Source organism: Eurosta solidaginis, chromosome 2, assembly GCF_040869045.1.
Source record: "Eurosta solidaginis isolate ZX-2024a chromosome 2, ASM4086904v1, whole genome shotgun sequence".
Lineage (NCBI taxonomy): Eukaryota > Metazoa > Arthropoda > Insecta > Diptera > Tephritidae > Eurosta > Eurosta solidaginis.
In genome coordinates, this window is record NC_090320.1 from 32,176,151 (window position 1) to 32,197,296 (window position 21,146).

Sequence of the window (21,146 nt, forward strand, 5' to 3'; positions counted from 1 at the left end):
CAAAAACATCCCGGAACGATCCCAAATGACCCCGGGAAAACCCCGAGGGAGTCGTAAGAACCACCCCGGAAAGACCCCGAGGGCGTCCCCATAAACATCCTGGAACGACCTCTAAATGAACCCGGGAGGACCCCGAAGGAGTCCCCAAAATAATCCCGGACCCCCAAATTACCAATAGAGAGCCCCCAAAAAGATCCCGGAACGACCTCCAAATGACCCCGAGGGAGTCCCTAAAACCGTCCCGGAATGATCCCCAAATGACCTCGAGGTAGTCCCCAAAACAATCCAGGAATGACCCCTAAATGATCCCGAGGGAGTCCCCAAAGCCATGCCGAAAAGAGCCCCAAAAAACCCAGGGGATATTTTTTTCCTATTCCCATTTCGGGGTTAGAAGCATAAAATTCACGTAGCACGTTCCACTTTTGATTTCCTTGAAAAAAACTATGATTTTAAAATATTTGTTACAAAAAATAATGAACAATATTTAATTCTTACGTTTTTTCCATTTCGCGATTGTTGCATTAAACAGTTGATTTCTGTTTACTTTATTTATTTCACCACAATATGGTGAAAAGCACAGGTCGTAGAGCTTTTTAGAGTTGTCAAGTTATGCACAAAATAGAAATATTTGTCAACGTGATAAAAATCTTGATTACTTGTCAACTTATTGACAATTTGTCAAGTGATTGACGTGTTTAACACTTTAGGATAAATAATTAATTTTTCACACATAACTATTTTCTATAAAAAAATCGAATTAATTTTTTTATACTTAATCTTTAAGAACTATCCGCAGAATCATAATCTTCCCCCTTCATTAAGATAGTTTTTATTGAAATTGGGCCAATGTGACATCTGGCCCTTTCTCTATGGATACCTTTATAAACTTTGGGAGTTCAGGATATGCTTTTAAGATCATCTACATATACGTACATCCTTTCTGAACACCAAGTCAGTATCAGAACCGGCGCACGTTTTCCAGCTCAATATTTGCCTAACAACTACTTTTCGTGCTTATTTTCTTATACTACCCTTTACAAGTCCTTGTGGTAGATTTCCTCCAATCGATGGTATGTTTTGGTGGGCATTTTGCACGATTTTACGTCATTCGCGACTGCAGTGATACTGAAGGTCATAAAAAAAATTATTTTCCCTTATTATAACCATAGAGGCACTTAGTAGATTAGAAACGATAACTCTCTGTTCCAAAAAAATCTGACATTTTGGTCTAAAATACATTCCTACAAATTTATTAATTTAACGCTACTATTTTAATAATCGCTCAATATATAACATAAATCATAGTTCACTGCTTCAAAAATAACACGGTAACATTTAATATCTTCAAAGGTAGGTTAAATCTTCACACAAACAAAAACCACCTTCATCCATCAGTGCAGCTGCACCCACTTTAATTAAAACCGTTATCAAAAAATAGGTAAGGTTGTAACCGAACTTTAAATACGCGCCGAGAGCTTCTATCGTTTTGTTTATTTAGCTTCAGTGTTTATTTATAAAGGTAATAAGTGTACCGATTTGTTCACAATATATCAATTCTTCTTCTTATGGCAAGTCCCTGACGGAGTTAAAACGGTTCCCAAAAAGATCACGAAAATAATAGCAGTGAGTTTAACAGAGTCGGTTTGGATTCATGATTAATCGTAAAAAATATTTAGTTTTAGCCCACCGATTGAATGAATCCTCTTTGACCCTACAAAAAATTGTTTTGCAATTTTTGATAATAAAGGCATTTTTTCTTGGTCCTTCCATTGTTAGCTTTAGATATTTTCATGAAATACAAAATTTAGCTACAAGGAACCCCCCAAATTAGACAGTATGACATTGCTGTCTAGAATTGGATATTTATCCGAAACTGTTACTTCATTAAATTTTTTAAAGTCCACAACCATCCTCAACTTTTGTGTACCATCTTTATTTACGCCTTTTTTTGGTACAACCCAGATGGGTGAATTGTATGGGTTTTTACTTGGACGAACCACACCATCTTGTAACAAAACCCTGATCTCTTCATTAACAAAGCTATTTGCAGCTAGCGGATATTGATACTGCTTACTCCAAATCAGAGTATTAGTCGTAGTAGGAATCTCTGTTCTAACATCTGTCCTAAACGGTAAATTCATATCTATTCCAGAATGAATTTTCTTAATTTCCGCTATTATTTCCTTTTCCATAGCAATAAATTTATTAGACCCTTTCTTACTACAAGGTTTGTAATTATCTTCTGCATTGCCGGAACATACATCGGCTGGTGCTTCAAAGGATTCTTCCTCCAAAGTAATTGTATTCAACGCTCCTTTTCCACTATTTATCTTGTCGGATAATTCAACGACTGGCTTTTCAGGATCTTCTCCCGAAATTTTTGTATTCAAATTATTTCTATTAACGTGTTTTATTTTAAAACTTGCCGGAATTCCCTTCGGCTGGCGTCTCAGGATTTCTTTGTCCCGAGTGTTTTCCTTTTTATCTTCCTTTCTTTTCCCGGTATTACCATCGGCTGTTACTTTAGAAGTCCTTGCTCCCAAAGTATTTTCATTTTCTAAATTTTCCTGTCGCTCGGATTCACTTCCCAAGCTAAATATTTCTTCTTCTTTATCATTATTTATTATCAACCTCTTCTTTTCAAGATTAATTACCGCTTTTATATCTCTCAAGAACTTATATCCGATTAATAAATCTGCTTCTAAATTTTCAATTTCATAAAAAATTTGCTTTTTACCGAACAACGTTATAAAATGATAGTAACGTATTATTGAATAGCCATTAATTAACTCTTTTTTGTATAGCCAATTCATTGCTATTCTTGTAAATACCTGACTTTATATAGCAGCTAGTTGCTCCTGTGTCAACTAAGATTTTAAAATGTTTACCTATTGCCCTGTTATACAAGAAAATGTATGGCAAAGCTAATTTTGGTCTAAAAAATGATCCTCATTTATATTATTAACACGTAATGTTTTATTGGACGATTGCGCGGTCTGCGGCGTGTTTCCATGTGGTCTTTTTTCTATATTACCACTTTGATTGTTATTATTTTGGTAATTATTAGCAGGTTTTAGCTGCGGCCGATTTTGTACCCTGATGCTGGAACCAACATCCATTGGGGTCGGTGAGGGTTGCACTCTTTCAATTCTTTGGCTAAAATTTCTTTGAGGCTGTACTTGTGCAAACCTCAGATTATTATTGAAGTTTCTTCTATGGTTATAGTCATTATTTGCTGAAGGCGAACTGTAAAGCAAAATTTGTTCGCATATTATTAGACTCCAATTCCTGGGCCTTTGCCAAAGCGTTCAGCAAATCACTTGGTGACAATGAAAACTGGATATTTGATAAATTCCCATTCAGTCCAGTTATAAATATGCGTAAAGCATCTCGCCTATTCTTGGCATTAAGTTCCCTAGTGACTGAACTGTCAAGACCGTAGGTCATGATCGTTTTATTTATTAACAACGTTAATTTCTCGTAAACCTTATTATAATAATCAATTATTGAATTAGAGCCCTGTCTCAAAATGCTCATCCCTTGTTCAATGATGTGGGCTGGCCTCTTGTTGGCTGCAAAATATATTTGTGCCAAAATGGCATCAAAATTAAGCACTGTCCAATGATTTGATAACAAATCATTGGCTTCCTGGGTGATCTTATTTCTTAATATCGTGAGTGCAGCAAAATACCTACGGCTGCCTCTAACGTATAAACTCATCGTGTTATTAGCGGATTCCCTCCAACTAACATATTTGTTTTGCTTTCCCGTGAATTCGGGCAACGACTTTATTATCTCTAAAGATTCCTCGCATTTCATTTGCTGGTTGATAATCTCAGGCTTGTATTCCGCAATGGTAGCTGCCTGAGTCATCCCCTCGATTTGCCTGCGCAATTCCGCTACCTCTAATTTTAATGAAGCGTTAGTCGCAGCTATTAACCTAGCCACTAGGGCTTCATTTTCACTTTCTAAATACTTGTATCAACAAATCCACACTTAAATATTTTTAGTAATTGTTTTTAAATAGCGTAAGTACAAGAATGATTTTTTAGTCACTAAATAGCATAAAAATGAATCTTACTTTACTGCCGTACTGCTGCTCTCATTGGTCCCGTAACATCAAATTTATATACAGCTTCCTTTTTTCCTCTGCTCTTTTTGAACTGCTCTTCTCCTCTCATTTACTTCTTCCTCTTATTTAATGTTATGGTTGTATGTTTGTTTTGTTGTTGTTGTGTTACGAGTAGTTTAAGAATTAGGTGTTTAAATTTGTTTTTGTTTTTACACACCTTATTAAATTTATTTCTCCATAGACTTATTTTGCTGTTAGCTGCTCACTTGTATTTTTTCTTGTCAATTTTTAAATTTCATGCCACGTACTTCACATTAAATGATTTAAGTAATCGAACAGCGATTCACAGGTGATTGAGGCTGGTTACTATTGTCAACGTTTTTTTCAAACCACTTGTATGAATTCACAATGGTAGTTAGTTTAAGTTTTGAAAACCATTTTTTGTTGTTTTACTTTTGTGTTTTTTTGTTCTTTCTCGTCCCGTGACGATACTTATTTTAAAAATTTTTGTTGTTTTACTTTTGTGTTTTTTGTTCTTTCTCGTCTTTTGACGATACCTATTTTTTTCAACGCGTGCCCCACGTTGGGCGCCAATTATCGACCTCCTACTTTAGGAGGGGTTTTTAAAAAATAATAAGAATTTTGTATGGTTAGTTACAGAATGTAACATTGACACCAAACTCAGAAACCAAACTGACTTTATTTTCCACAATTGCTCTTATTTATAACTTAATTTAATATTTACAATATAAGCATTGCATCGGATTTGCTAATGAAAACCGATGCGTGAGAAATGGAATATTTATTTAATGAAATGCCAGTGGCTTGAGAAATATAATATTTGTTTAATTTGTTTATAAAATTTCTTAAACTATTTTATGAGCTCGAGGCCTTATCCAAATAAAAACGCAGTATAAATATTTTATATTTGTATTTTTATTTTATATTCGATATTTCGACTTCAGTCTGAAGTCATCATCAGGACTGTGAAACAAAACAAAAACAAAAATTATAACATTTTCAAAAATCAACCATAAAACAAATATCACTTACACAATTGAGTATGTTATACAGACTAACCATATGTGCGAAAATTAAGATTGTTGGAGACAAATAATCATACAAAAATATAAGCAATATTTCAAAGCACCGTAAATGTAAACAAAATTTTTGCAAAAACAAAAGTACATGGAGTGGCTAAAAGTACGACATACAAGCATACATATATACATATATCATCTGATTTTCCTATTGTTGTGGGAGAGATCTTCCTACCGCGCATTGCTGTTGCCTTAAAACTAAGTTCCGATACACATGTGCGCAGTGGTCAGTGTCCGCTTTAAAATTCATCCTAGTACTATTAGGGGTGTTCGCTATATGAAGCATTTCCAAAGTAAATCTTTTATTATAATTTCTCTCCTCCTGTAAAATAGTTACATTATCGAAGTCTGGATAATGCCCCGTGTCTTTGCAATGGGCTGACAAGGCCGTCTTATTTTCTGCATAATTGTTTCTTAACTTAATATTAGATCTGTGAGCGGAAATCCTTGTCTTGAGTTTTAATTTTGTTGTCCCCACATATACCTTGTCGCATACGTGGGACCCGTCACCATTACACGGAATTCTATAAACAACGTCGGATTTCTCATGCTTTGGTATTTTATCTTTTGTACTGCTGTAGACCTTTCTAAGAGTGTGATTATATGTCGATGCTATTTGGTATTTTTCCCGATTGTAAAGATTTGAGTATTTTATTCGGTTCGTTACGCCCGGCACATGTACTACTGATTTATATATTCTATCTCCCGAAGTTTGTCTAATTTTATCATTGTTCAACCTGATCACGGAATTTCTGAGCAATTTGTTGATTATCTTTATGGGGAATTCATCATTTCTCAGAGTTTCTTTGACAATTTCTATATTCTTCTTGTGAAAAATCTTGCCACTTATTGACAGAACTCTTCTTATGAAGTTACTCGCCGTATTTATAATAGTTCTATTTTCGTGTTTTGAGTTAAAGTTTATGAGTTTACCTGATGCGGTCGGCTTTTTATACCAGTCAATAAGCAGCTTGTTATTCTTCCTTATAACAAGTGTATCCAAGAATGGTATTTTTCCATCCTTTTCTAATTCTATTGTGAATTTTATTGATTTGTTGCAGCTATTAAGATTCTTAAGCATATTTTCCACTTCCTCTGTTTTAACAACCGCAAACAAGTCATCCACGTACTTAGTTAGTAAGCGGGGTTTGTTGGTGGATTCCATTACGAATTTAGATAATAGTTCCTCCATCACTATATCCGCTACGACAGGTGCTGCTGGCGATCCCATGGGCATCCCTGAAGGCTGTTCATATATTTTATCATTGTATTTGCAATATCGGTTCTCTTTAATGCAAAACTTGATAATTGTTATAAATAGTTCCTTTGGTATACGTGTATGTTCTTTTATATCATTCCAATTAGTGGAAATTATCTCCAAGGCCAATTATATTGGAATGCTCGGAAATAAAGAAACCACATAAAATGACACTAAAGTCTCATCATCATGAATAAATGTATCTTTTATTTTGTTCCTAAACTCAATTAAGTCTTTAACCTTATACTTGGAGGTGTTTGTTATATTTTTTAGTATGTTTACTACATATTTGCATAAATTGTAGGACGGCGAGTTTATGGACGAGCAAATCGGTCGGAGAGGTACTCCTTCTTTATGGATTTTTGGCAAACCATATATTCGTGGAGGGTTTGCACTTTTGCAGACCAGATAATTCTTTTCCCTTAAATCAATTATATTCAGATTGAACATTTTTTGGACTAACTCGTTATTCTTTTCTTGGAGTTTGCTAGTAGGATCACGCTTCAAAAATCTATAGGTTGAAATATTATTAACTATTGTTTGCATTTTTCTGTGGTATTCAGATTTATCCATCGCTACTGTTAAATTACCCTTATCGGCAGTAAGTATTAGAATATCTTTATTTCTTTAAAGAAATTTTCTTGTGGAATGTAGGGTATTTTGTATAAATTTATCTCGCGCTGACAAGGTATTCTTATTAAGATGATCGTGTATGAGCTTTGTAAAATTGCTTCTTCCTATTTCCTGTTCCTCCTTATCTTCTAAAGTATGTATAATATTCTCCCCGTCTGCAATAAGTTGGAAAAGTGGAAACTCCTTATTTTGGATTGGAAGAGCATACTTAGGGCCTAAGGATAAAAGCCACTGAATGTCATTTGGTATTTATAAAGATGTTTTATTTTGAAACCATTCAGGGATCACCCTAATATTTAACTTTTCTCTTTGTTTCCTTACCAGTTCTTCGTACTTTTTAATTTGTGTATTTTTGATACATTCCGCGAGTTGGTTTACTAACATATCCTCACTTCGAAAATATTTAGTAGAATGATTCAACTCCAGAGACTGAGTAATTTGGGTTCTTAATATATTTACCTCTCTTTCCTTTTCTCTGTTGAGTTCATGCTTAATATTTATAAGTAAATTTATAAGTTTTCTTTGCACTTTTTCTACGATGTAACTATTTTACAGGAGGAGAGAAATTATAATAAAAGATTTACTTTGGAAATTCTTCATATAGCGAATACCCCTAATAGTACTAGGATGAATTTTAAAGCGGACACTGACCACTGCGCACATGTGTATCGGAACTTACTTTTAAGGCAACAAAATGCGCGGTAGGAAGATCTCTCCCACAACAATAGGAAAATCAGATGATATATGTATATATGTATGCTTGTATATCGTACTTTTAGCCACTCCATGTACTTTTGTTTTTGCAAAAATTTTGTTTACATTTACGGTGCTTTGAAATATTGCTTATATTTTTGTATGATTATTTGTCTCCAACAATCTTAATTTTCGCACATATGGTTAGTCTGTATAACATACTCAATTGTGTAAGTGATATTTGTTTTATGGTTGATTTTTGAAAATGTTATAATTTTTGTTTTTGTTTTGTTTCACAGTCCTGATGATGACTTCAGACTGAAGTCGAAATATCGAATATAAAATAAAAATACAAATATAAAATATTTATACTGCGTTTTTATTTGGATAAGGCCTCGAGCTCATAAAATAGTTTAATAAATTTTAAAGATTAAAGGCCAATAATAAATTTTTAAAAAATTTTTTATAAACATTTAATGAAATGCAAGTTGCTTGAGAAATATTTGTTTATAATTATTTATTGAAATGCCAGTGGCTTGGGAAATAGAATATTTGTTTATAATTGCCATAAGGGCACTGTGGGAAATGTACTGTTAACTTGCATGCGAAGCCGAAATAAAGACATGAATTAATAATACCCACATACCTATTTACATACGTCCTATTCGATTTGCCTGAAATTTGGTATATAAATTTGCCTATATTAGTATTTACGATCCCTTTTTCCGGAAGGACTGGGACTGAGACTCGGAGTGGGACTGGGACTGGAACAAAATACATACCGCCCTCTGGGACAGGCAAAAAGGGATGAAGAAGAACTTAAGAGAAGGAGACTGAGAAAGTGATAGAATGAGACGAAGGTGGAGATAGGTGAAGCGAAAAAGACGGAGGGAGGAGTGAATGAAAGGATTAAAAAAAGTGAAGAGGGGGGGAGGGCAGAGTTAGATGGAAAAAGCTTATTAAAATGTATGCAGATAGGCCAAATTTAGGCCAGAACAACATCTGCCGGGTCTGCTAGTTAAACTATATAAAAAGCTTTCAATCGACATAAATATGTTGCTTAATATCCAAGTTTAATTAGCTTTTAATTTTTTTACAAATCAAGTATTGTAAACTACATACGTACATCTATGTATTACTATGAATGCAAGCTTTTAGATAACTGAATATGTTGCATTAAACTTCATTCAAACAAGTTCTAGCTCAAGTGAAATGTTTATACAAGAAGTATTTGCATGAATTGATTTAAATGTAATGCTTATTTAGCTAACAACTGAACATAGTTTTGCAAAGTACATGTTAAAGTATGTGTGTGTGTATGTGTTACTTAAAGCAAAGTTTGAACAGAATTAGCCAAATCATATACAGTTAGTATGAAGGTTTGCATTAATATTATGCAACCTTTCACACGATATTCATATACATACATACATATATAGGAATGTAAGCATAATAAAAAAGTTTCCAAATAAAATTCAAAAATTGATTTTAAAAAGTTCAAAAGCAATGTCTATGAAAAGTTTAAGAAAGATTTAATATTTAAAGTAAGATTACTTTAGATATGCAATGCAATGAAATTTAAGATAAATGCAGATAAACTGTATTGCCTAGTGGGAGAATATATATATTGTGGCGAATATTAGCATCACTATGATGTTAGTAAATAATCACAACAACAAGCAAGCAGCCACACTTATATACATGTACACTTTTAGCAAGCAGCCACACACACATAACCAGATCGAAGCGAAGAGATTATTTCACATACACATATACAGTTAGCAGATAAGAGCAGAAGCTGTTACTTACACATCCACACGCATATAGCTAGAAGAAAACACTAACTACACTTATACAAGTATATCTAAATAACCAAGTATGAGATGCAACTGTTCTAGAAGACATGTTCGTGAAAATCTAGACCTTAGGAGAAATAGGTGAACGAAGCTAACTGAGATTATAAAGGCAGCGCGGTGCAAGCGATAAGATTCAGTTTGATTTAAACATGCTATTAGTGAAGTATAATTGTAATTTTGAAGTACTCCCAAAGTAGTCTAAATAAAGTCCATTTTGCAATACTGAATTTTGGAGTTAATTATTCGACAGTTCAGCGATTCGAACGTTAGCAGAAGGTGCATAATAATCGAAATTTCCCTAAATTCGTTACAGTATGTATAAGAAAAGTAGTAAAATTTGTAAAAGTGAAACGTTATACGTAATTTTTTTTAAATAATATAATAAAAATGTTATAGATATATATGTCAATTTTCAAAATTAAAGCAATAGGTCATTTTTTGTTTGTGGTGAAATTTGGTGCGCCTTGGCGTATGAGTAACCTAACAAAAGTATTGTAACGATTTTACTTGCAAATCCTCTTATTTGCCCTTTTGCTAGGTTCGTATCGCTAAACTGTTGAATAAATAACTCCAATATTGAATAATGGAAAAATGGCCTTTATTAAAGTACTTCACAATAACACTTATACTTTGCTACTCGCTGGCTTAATAACCAAACTGATTGATAACTCAAATGAAACTCTACTATTGGCCGCCAGATCGCGCGCTTAATCAAACTGATTGATAGCTCAACTCAAACTGAATTACAGCGCCTCTACATCTGTTGCCTTTTATACTCTTTGGTTTCCTCGTTCGCATTTTTCTAGAATCTACTAGCATTGTCCATGAGCTCTCAGCTATAACTAAAATTGCACAATTTTATACATCTTTTAGGCGCTTCCAGAATCTACTAGTCCAGTAGCTCTCAAACTTCTCAGATATATACATGTGTTAGTGCATTGACTCTCCGCTGCTCGTATTCGTACATGGTACATATGTGTAGACGCAATTATTTATTCGTTTATGTAGATACATAATGATTGAATTATTGATGTGAATGTTTGTAGTTTACAGTCTCTCGCGCACACATAGGCGTATAAGTAAATGCATCTGTGTGTGACATCTCTCGGCTGCCTTATATATGTGTATACATGATTTGATTATTGACGTAAATATCTCTTAGCATGGCCTGAGCATCGCCCTAGTGATGGTATAGCTTAGTGATGCTAATATCCGTGACACTGCCCTCCACCTAAGTCTGATCGTCCCGATCAGACAAATCTCTCGATCTAAACGCTGCTAATCTCTCCAAATGAACCACTTTCATTTTGGTTCGTGGTTTGGTAGTGGTTTGTATGCGGTATACTACACGTTGATCCGTTTTACAACTTTGTATGGGCCTTCCCAGTTACACTGCAATTTCGGGGACAAACCTTTTTTTCGTTGTGGGTTGTATAGCAGCACCAAATCTCCTTCCTGAAACCCTTCCGAATTAATAGCTTTATCGTACCTCGCTTTCATCTTGTCACTCATAATCGTTGCTCGTTGCCTTACCAGATCGTGTATCTCTCTCAGCTCTTCTTCCAAGACACCAGTGGATTTCTTGACATTCCTCTCCGCATCGCCATCTATCCCATACTTCAAATCAGCTGGCAGTCGAAGGTCATTGCCAAAAATTACCTTTGCGGGAGTTTGGCCCGTTGTGTCATGTACTGCCGATCGGTAGGCCATCAAGAATAATGATATGTGTGTATCCCAGTCCTTATGGTACTTGTCTACTACTTTCCTTAAATGCTCTTCCAATGTTCTATTGAAACGTTCCACCATACCATCGGACTGAGGATGCAATGCAGTTGTCCGTGTTTTTCGAATGCCCAACTTCTTGCACATTTCTTGGAACACAGCTGATTCAAAATTCCTGCCTTGGTCAGAATGTAACTCCATTGGTACACCATACCTTGCAACCCATTCGTTTTTAACCACTTCTGCTACTGTTTCTACTTCTTGGTTTGGGATTGGGTATACCTCTGGTCATTTACTGAAATAATCCATAACCACCAGTACGTATTTGTTTCCGCGGTTGCTAGTAGGAAATGGACCTGCGACATCCATGGCGATCCTTTCAAATGGTGCACCTGAAATATACTGCTTCATCTATGACTTCGGGTTTTGGACCCTTTCGCTCTGTTACATACCTCGAAATTGGCAATCCACTCGGTGACCGACTGACGGCAACCAACCCAATATAATCTCTGCTTAATTTTCTCGAGTGTCTTCGTGATTCCAAGATGACCTCCACTTGGACCATTGTGCAGCTCGCTGAGCACGTCAGGAATCCTCTTTCTGGGAACAACTATCAGTTTCTTCTTGCATTGACCATCCTCACTCTCCCATACTCGATGCAAGCAACCGGATGTCAATTCTAAACTGTTCCACTGTGCCCAATATGACTTCGCAATGGGACTCTCTGCTGACATATCCTCTCTGCTTGGTCTTTCGTTTCGTTCGAGCCCTTGCATAACATGTGACAGATCTGTATCTTCTAGCTGACACTTTCTTAGTTGTTCCTTGTCCCATTCATCCGTACACGTTATAGTCATTAGCCGGACATCTATAATGTCTTCTTTAGCCTCGGCCTTTGAACAGTGCTTGCATTCCAAACTATATGGCCTTCGTGACATTGCATCGGCATTTCCATGGATACTACCTTTTCGATGATCAATGGAAAAGTCATAGCTTTATAGTCGCTCGATCCACCGTGCCAATTGTCCTTCCGGATTACGGAACTGCAGAAGCCATCTCAACGCTGCGTGATCTGTCCTGACACGGAATCGCTGGCCGTAGAGGTATTTGTGAAAATGTTTAATGCACTCTACCAATGCCAACAGCTCTCTCCGCGTAACACAGTAGTTCCTCTCTGGTTTTCCAATCGAACGGCCGTAATATGCAACTACCTTCTCCTGTCCATCGACCAGTTGTGATAAAACGCCTCCTATAGCATATCCACTCGCATCTGTATCTAGAATAAATGTTGCTCCTGAAATCGGATATGCTAACATTGGGGCAGTGCACAAACGCTCCTTCAATGTTTGGAAAGCCACTTCTTGCTCCTTCTTCCATTCAAAAGCTTTATTTTTTCTTGTAAGCTCATGGAGGCTATCGGCTACGCTGGAAAAATTTGGTACAAATGGGCGGTAATATGTGCACAGCCCAAGGAAACTTCTTAATTCATGTAGGTTCTGTGGTCTTGGCCAATCCTTTACAGCCTCTATCTTTTCGTTCGCAGTGCAGATGCCCTCTGTTGTTACCTTGTGACCCAAATAATTTACTTCCTTTTTAAACACCGCACACTTTTTGGACTTAACTTTAGACCAGCGCCAGCTATTCTTTGGAAAACTTCCTCCAAGTTCCTAAGATGTTCATCAAAATTCTTGCCCAATACGATGATGTCGTCCAGGTACACCAAGCATGTTTTCTAATGTAGTCCTTTCAATACCTGATCCATGAGTCTCTCAAAAGTAGCTGGTGCATTACAAAGTCCAAAAGGCATCACTGTAAATTGCCAAAGACCATCGCCGACACTGAAGGCAGTTTTCTCTTTATCTTCCTCCTTCACCTCCACTTGCCAGTAGCCGCTTTTCAAGTCCAGCGTGGAAAACCATTTCGTACCAGATAGCGAGTCCAGAGTGTCGTCAATTCTTGGCAACGGGTAGCTATCCTTTTTCGTAACGTCATTCAACTTTCGGTAGTCCACGCAAAACCTCATTTTTCCATCTTTCTTTATTACAAGTACTACCGGTGAGCTCCATGGATTAGCTGATGGTTCGATGACGCCGCTGTCACTCACTTCTTGTATGATTTGACTCACAACTTCCCGCTTCGCCAGTGGAACACTACGTTGAGCTTGACGGATCGGCCTCGCATCTCCAGTGTCAATTTGATGTTTCACAACATTGGTGCGGCCTGGTTTGGAACCATCCTGGTCAAATATGTTCGCGTATTTTATGAGCAGTTGTTTTGCCTTACTCTGATAGGCTTCCTCTAGCCCATGCGTACATGCCGTGATATCATTTGAAAGATCAGTATTACTAGATGAAACGTGTTCCTGGAGCTGTTCACAGTTAATAACTACTTCGGCCTCTTGGCATCTTCCCAAAATAGCTCCTTTGGTCAAATTGAATGATGACTTGAACTCATTGAGTACTCTTACCGGAATACGTCCATCTTGTTTTGTCATAGCCAGGGTTTTTCCTACAAGTATGTTCAGTGCTGATTTATTTGCTGCTTCGACAACCCACAATTTGTTTGTCCCACAATCTCCATCAACCTTTGCCCGGATGACTGCTTCTGATTTTGGTGATATTTGCTGACTCTCTTCCACCAGCACTCGTTTACTGCTGTAGCCTCTCTCGTAGCCGACATTAAGTGGCACATCCATGTTCTTATCTCGCATCGTCTTGCTTTGCATATCGATTTTGATGCCTTGGTTGATTAAGAAGTCCACTCCAATTATGATTTCATCAACAATACCTGCCACTATAAAATTGTGTAGTACCGTGACGTTCCCAATTGCTACTTCACATTCTACTTCTCCAATTACCTGGGTGTCTTCTCCAGTGGCTGTACGCAATATTGCTCCATGCAATGATCTTATCTTCTTGTTGACTAAATCCGCTCGAATGATGGAATGAGATGCACCCGTATCTACAGTCAGTAAACGTTCCTTTCCATCCACATGTCCTCCGACAGTAAGATTGCTCGACCTTCTTCCAATTTGTGAGATAGAGATTATGGGACATTCAATTGAGGGAGTCAGCTGTCGCCCCTTGCTGCTGACTCGCTTTAGTTTAACGATTGATTTGTCTCGGAGATTTGCTCATCTCCTTCTGCTCTGCGTTTACGACCACCCACATTGTTGGAACTATTGGAATTGCTACCGCAATGACGTGCAATGTGACCTGGGTTACCGCACTTGAAACATTTCATAACTCCGGCATTTTTCTGTTGTGATCCCTTCAGAGCTTCCAAAATTGTATCTACCCACTCTGGCCTTTCTAATTCCACACGATGAGCTTTGTATGCTGGTTTACTCAATAATGACGCCGTTTCCTGAGTCAATGCATGGGATACCGTTTCAGAAAATGTTTGCTTTGGGTTCGCGTATGTGGCTCACTTCGTTTCGACGTCCCGTATGCCATTTATAAAGCTCTGAATCTCCACACTTTCCGTGTATTCCACGGGTGCATCCGCATTTGCAAGATGAGCCAATCTTTCAATGTCCGAAGCAAACTCCTGCAAAGTCTCGTTAGCTTTTTGGTGGCTGTGTTCGCTTCCGTATCGCCGTTCTACAGCAGCCATCAATGCGTCATAACTGTTCCGTTCGTACTCTGGAATAGTCTGTAAGATTTCGGCAGCTGGTCCTTTCAATGCCACGAAGAGTGCGGCAACTTTATCTTCCACATTCCAGTTGTTCACTGCTGCCGTCTTCTCAAACTGTAGCTTAAAGATCTGGAAAGGAACAGAACCGTCAAAGGATGGTGTTTTTACCTTTGGATTACTCGCTGAAACTGCTGGACGATTTAATTGTAACTGCTCCATACGACCCTTCAAATCATCGACTTCTGCCTGAAATTGAGCAATTTTTGCATCCTGCGCTTCCAGCTTTGATGTTACCCTTGCTTCCTGTGCTTCTAACTGTGAAGACATTTGTGCCACCTGCAATGATAAGCGCTCCTCTTGTTCTTCCATCTTTGATGTTATGCGTGTTTCCTGCGATTCCAGTTGGGATACTATATATGTCTTCTGTTCTTCGAGCTGTGTTTCCATCTTGGATGTTATCTGTGTCGACATTTCTGACATACGCGTTTCTTGTGCTTCAATCTTCGATGTTATTTCTGACGACATTTCTGAAATATGTGTCTTCTGTTCTTCCAGTTGAGATGACATTTGCGACGACATTGATGTTACTGTCGATGTTTGTGCAGATATGGCAGCCAAAATCATGTTCAAGTCTGTGCTCGTCTGCGATGTTTCGGTTTTCTCTTCAATTTTTGTTGTTGTCTCGTCCCCATCAGGATTAAAGACATACTCGTCCATATCAATTCTTGCGACTCCATTACCTCTCGTAGCCGTGCTTGAAGTTCGATCTTATTGCCGGTTGTATTCAATCCACGGTTCTCTAACTCCTTGTTCAGTTGCTGGATCCTCAATTCATTCAACTTTGCCATGTCCAAGTTGTATTCTCAATCTGCGGAATTTATTCAGCAATTCCTCTTCTGACACCAATTGTAACGATTTTACTTGCAAATCCTCTTATTTGCCCTTTTGCTAGGTTCGTATCGCTAAACTGTTGAATAAATAACTCGAATATTGAATAATGGAAAAATGGCCTTTATTAAAGTACTTCACAATCACACTTATACTTTGCTACTCGCTGGCTTAATAACCAAACTGATTGATAACTCAAATGAAACTCTACTATTGGCCGCCAGATCGCGTGCTTAATCAAACTGATTGATAGCTCAACTCAAACTGAATTACAGCGCCTCTACATCTGTTGCCTTTTATACTCTTTGGTTTCCTCGTTCGCATTTTTCTAGAATCTACTAGCATTGTCCATGAGCTCTCAGCTATAACTAAAATTGCACAATTTTATACATCTTTTAGGCGCTTCCAGAATCTACTAGTCCAGTATCTCTCAAACTTCTCAGATGTATGCATGTGTTAGTGCATTGACTCTCCGCTGCTCGTATTCGTACATGGTACATATGTGTAGACGCAATTATTTATTCGTTTATGTAGATACATAATGATTGAATTATTGATGTGAATGTTTGTAGTTTACAGTCTCTCGCGCACACATAGGCGTATAAGCAAATGCATCTGTGTGTGACATCTCTCGGCTGCCTTATATATGTGTATACATGATTTGATTATTGACGTAAATATCGCTTAGCATGGCCTGAGCATCGCCCTAGTGATGGTATAGCTTAGTGATGCTAATATCTGTGACAGTATTTTAAAATACACTTCAGGAAAATGTTGACATTTACCCTAAAAAAATCTAACTGTGGATTATGACTAACACGCTTTCTCGTGACATTACTGAATATATCATACAGCATTAGAGCTGGAAAACTATCGATAGCACTATCGATACTACCGATGGTTGAACACTATCCAGACTATCGATGGTCCAAATATACTATCGATAGTGAACATTTGACTATCGTCGATAGTTTCACCACGAAAAAATTCGTGAAAATCAAATTTTTTTGTCCCAAGCCTTTTTCATTATACTCAGCACTCAGCTAAGCAGAGCTCACAGAGTATATTCATTTTGTTCGCATAACGGTAATCCGTGAGATTGATATAGACTTCTATATATCAAAATGATCTGGGCGAAAAAAGAAATTCATTTGGTCATGTCCGTCCGTCCGTCTGCCCGTTAACACGATAACTTGAGTAAATTTTGAGGTATCTTGACGAAATTTGGTATGTAGGTTCGTGGGCACTCATACCAGATTGCTATTTAAAATGAACGAAATCGGCCTATAACCACGCCCACTTTTTCGATATCGAAAATTTCGAAAAACCGAAAAAGAGCGATAATTCATTACGAAAGACGGATATAGCGATGAAACTTGGTAGGTGGTTGACCTTGTGACGCAGAATGGAAAATTAGTGAAATTTTGGACAATGGGTGTGGCACCGCCCACTTTTAAAAGAAGGTAATTTAACAGTTTTGCAAGCTGGAATTTGGCAGTCGTTGAAGATATCGTGATGAAATTTGGCAGGAACGTTACTCCTATTACTAGCTGTGTCCTAAATAAAAATTAGCAAAATCGGATGACGAACACGCCCTCCTTTTAAATAAAATTTTTTAAAGTCAAATTTTAACAAAAAATTGAATATCTTTACAGTATATGAGTAAATTATGTCAACATTCAACTCCAGTAATGATATGGTGCAACAAAATACAAAAATAAAAGAAAATTTCAAAATGGGCGTAGCTTCGCCCTTTTTGATTTAATTTGTCTAGAATACTTTTAATGCCATTAGTCGAACAAAAACTTACCAATCCTTGTGAAATTTGGTAGGGGCATAGATTCTATGATGATAACAGTTTTCTGTGAAAATGGGCGAAATCGGTTGAAGCCGCGCCCAGTTTGTATACACATTCGACCGTCTGTCCTTCCGCTCGGCCGTTAGCACGATAACTTGAGCAAAAACCGATATATCTTTACTAAACTGAGTTCACTTACTTATCTGAACTCACTTTATCTTGGTATAAAAAATGGACGATATCGAAAATTACGAAAAATTAAAAAAATGCTATAATTCTATACCAAATATGAAAAAAGGGATGAAACATTGTAATTGGATTGGTTTATTGACCCAAAATATAACTTTAGAAAAAACTTTGTAAAATGGGTGTGACACCTACCATATTATGTAGAAGAAACCGAAAAAGTTTTGCAGGGCGAAATCAAAAGCCCTTGGAATCTGGGTAGGAATACTGTTCGTGGTATTACATACATAAATAAATTAACGGTACCCGACAGATGATATTCTGGGTCACCCTGGTCCACATTTTGTTCGATTCTCGAAAACGTCTTCATATATACAACTAAGGGCCACTCTCTTTTAAAACCCTCATTAATACCTTTAATTTGATACCCATATCGTACAAACACATTCTCGAGTCACCCCTTGTGCAACTTTATGGCGATATCCCGAAATGGCGTCCACCTATATAACTAAGGCCCACTCTTTAATACCTTCCATTTTATACCCATGTTATACAAACACATTCCAGGGTTACCCTAGGTTAATTTCCCGACATGGTAATTTTCCCTTATTTTGTCTCCAAAGCTCTCAGCTGAGTATGTAATGTTCGGTTACACCCGAACTTAGCCTTCTTACTTGTTTGAAATAAAAATCTTTGGCTTTTGAAATGAAATACAGATTTATGTTTATTATATTATTAAATACGAGAATTTAAACTATCGATAGGGTTTCTACTGCTTTGGTTACGGCTAATATTTCCGCTTGGAAAACGCTACAGTAATCCGGCAGCTTGTAGGATCTGCTTATTTCCGGATCAGCGCAGTATACCGCAGACCCTACTCCTTCCACTACTTTGGAACCATCGGTGTACACATGTATCACCTCGTCCGCCATTTGCGCACCCTTGCGCCAACCGTCCACCTCTATTGTGGCCTTAAGATCTCCCTCGAAGCGCAGATAGGGAATCATGTAGTCTGTTCGTCTTGTGATTGATGACGCTATACTACTATGGCTATATGGTCGGCGCTCAAGCTGCCCCGAAGCACCGAGCCTGGTTGCGGTCGTTAACGCTTTGTTCTTTGCTACCAGGTCTACAGGTGGGATGTGCAAAATGGCATACAGTGCAGCCGTCGGGGTTGTTTTCAGGGCTGCCGTAATGTTAAGCATCGATAGTCTGCATACCCCCTCTAATTTTTTGAGGTATGTTGTTTTTTGTGTGGCTTTCCACCAAACAAGAACTCCATAGTATAGAATAGGGCTTACAATCGCTGTAAAAACCCAATGAGAAAGAGAGGGAGATAGGCCCCACGTACACCCCAGCATTCTTCTACATGCATAGAGTGCCGTTGAGGCCTTCTTGACCCTCTCCTCCACGTTGAGCTTCCATGACAGCTTACTGTCTAGGATGATTCCTAAATATTTTGTGCAAGGTTTCTCCTGTAAGGTCACCCCTCCTAACTTAGGCCTGGTTCAATTTGGGACCTTGTACCTCTTTGTAAACAAGACCATATCCGTCTTCTCCGCATTGACTTTCAATCCGACATTAGATGCCCAAGTATGAATATCGCGAAGCGCCCGATCCATCAAAAAACTAATCGTTGGAAGGCACTTTCCACTTATGACAATTGCAACGTCATCTGCGTAAGCCGTAAGTTTTACGGGTCCCTCATCGAATTGCCTGAGCAGTTGGTTGATGACCAGCGTCCACAGCAGAGGTGATAGCACCCCTCCCTGCGGCGTGCCCCTGTCCACTGATTTGGGATACACGTGACCGATCTTCCCCGCCTTTGGTAGAAAAGCTACACGAGCAGTTCTCCAAGAGTGCGGTACATAATTCAGTCGTATGCACCCATCGAATATTATTTTAAGCCATTCCACGACCGCCCTACTTGTAGCATGGCCGGGAATATACCATCTGGGCCCGGCGATTTAAACTTAGAAAAGGTCTTCACTGCCCACTCGATCTTGGTATCGGTCACCAAGCCCGGCACTACTAGCTCCGTGATCGAAGTGTGAGTGATGTCTGCTGGCTCCTCTAAACCGTCTCCTGATGGGAAATGTGTATCGAGAAGCACCTCAAGGGATTCCTCACTATTACGTGACCATTCCCCGTTCTCTTTCTTTATTAGTCTCTGGACTATGTTTCCCTTTGCTAGGACTTTTTTCAACCGTGCTGTTTCGCTGGAGCACTCTATGTCCGTACAGAAACTTTTCCATGAGTTTCTCTTCGCCACGCTTGTAGATCCTCAGTAGATCCCTGTACTCGTCCCGACACGCTTCGCTTTCCGCGGTCTCTGCGAGCTTAAACATGTATTTTACCTGTCTTCTTAGAAGACTCAGCTCATTGCTCCACCATGGCGGCTTTGCTTTTCCTCTGAATCTTCTTAGAGGGCAAGCTTTGTTATACGCAGTCGTAAGCGTCCTTGTTAGGAATTCATTCGACTCCTCCAGTTCCTCTACATTAGCAACCTCTTTGGGTTGTCCCAGTTTTGTTTCTACATGTTCCTGGAATTTAGTCCAGTTCGTTGACCTAGGGTTTCTAAAGGTTCCTCCCTTCTCTACCCTCTTTAGGGGGATGTTGAAGCTGATATACGCATGGTCGGAGAAGGATGGTCTATCAAGAACCATCCAATCATACCTTGAAATATCACGCTCGGATCTCAATGTATTATCCAGAACATTGCTGAATGTTGGACCAATGTATGTAGGGACATTTCCCTTGTTGGCTATCTGCAAATTGGTTTGCAGGATGTAACAAAACAGAGATTCGCCTCTCTCGTTCGTATTTGCTCTTCCCCACGCATTGTGGTGCGCATTTGCATCTGCGCCTATGACCAACCGCCCTTTGCGCCCTTCCTCCTGTACTAGCCTTTTGCACTCCATCGGTAGGAGCAGCATGGGCCATGTAGCAGGACGCCAGGATAAATGCCTGCTTATTATTTTGCTCAACGGCCACCGCTACGAGATCCTCAGTGGTGTAATTAGGCAGCATATATGAATGCAGCTGTTTCTTTACCATTACTACAGCTCGCACCCGTCCTTCCGTTTGCGCGTAGTAAACGCCAAACCCGCGCGCGCTAAGTCCAGAAACCTTTCCTCCCGATGAGAGCCACGGCTCCTGGATCAGCGCCACGTCAAACGAACCCTCCTCAAGGGTTAGGAGGAGTTCGCTCGACGCCACTTTACTGTGTTGGAGGTTTATCTGTAGGACTCGAAGCACCATTGGGCTGTTTGTCCCCCTCCAGCACCTTCGTCTTGACGTCGTC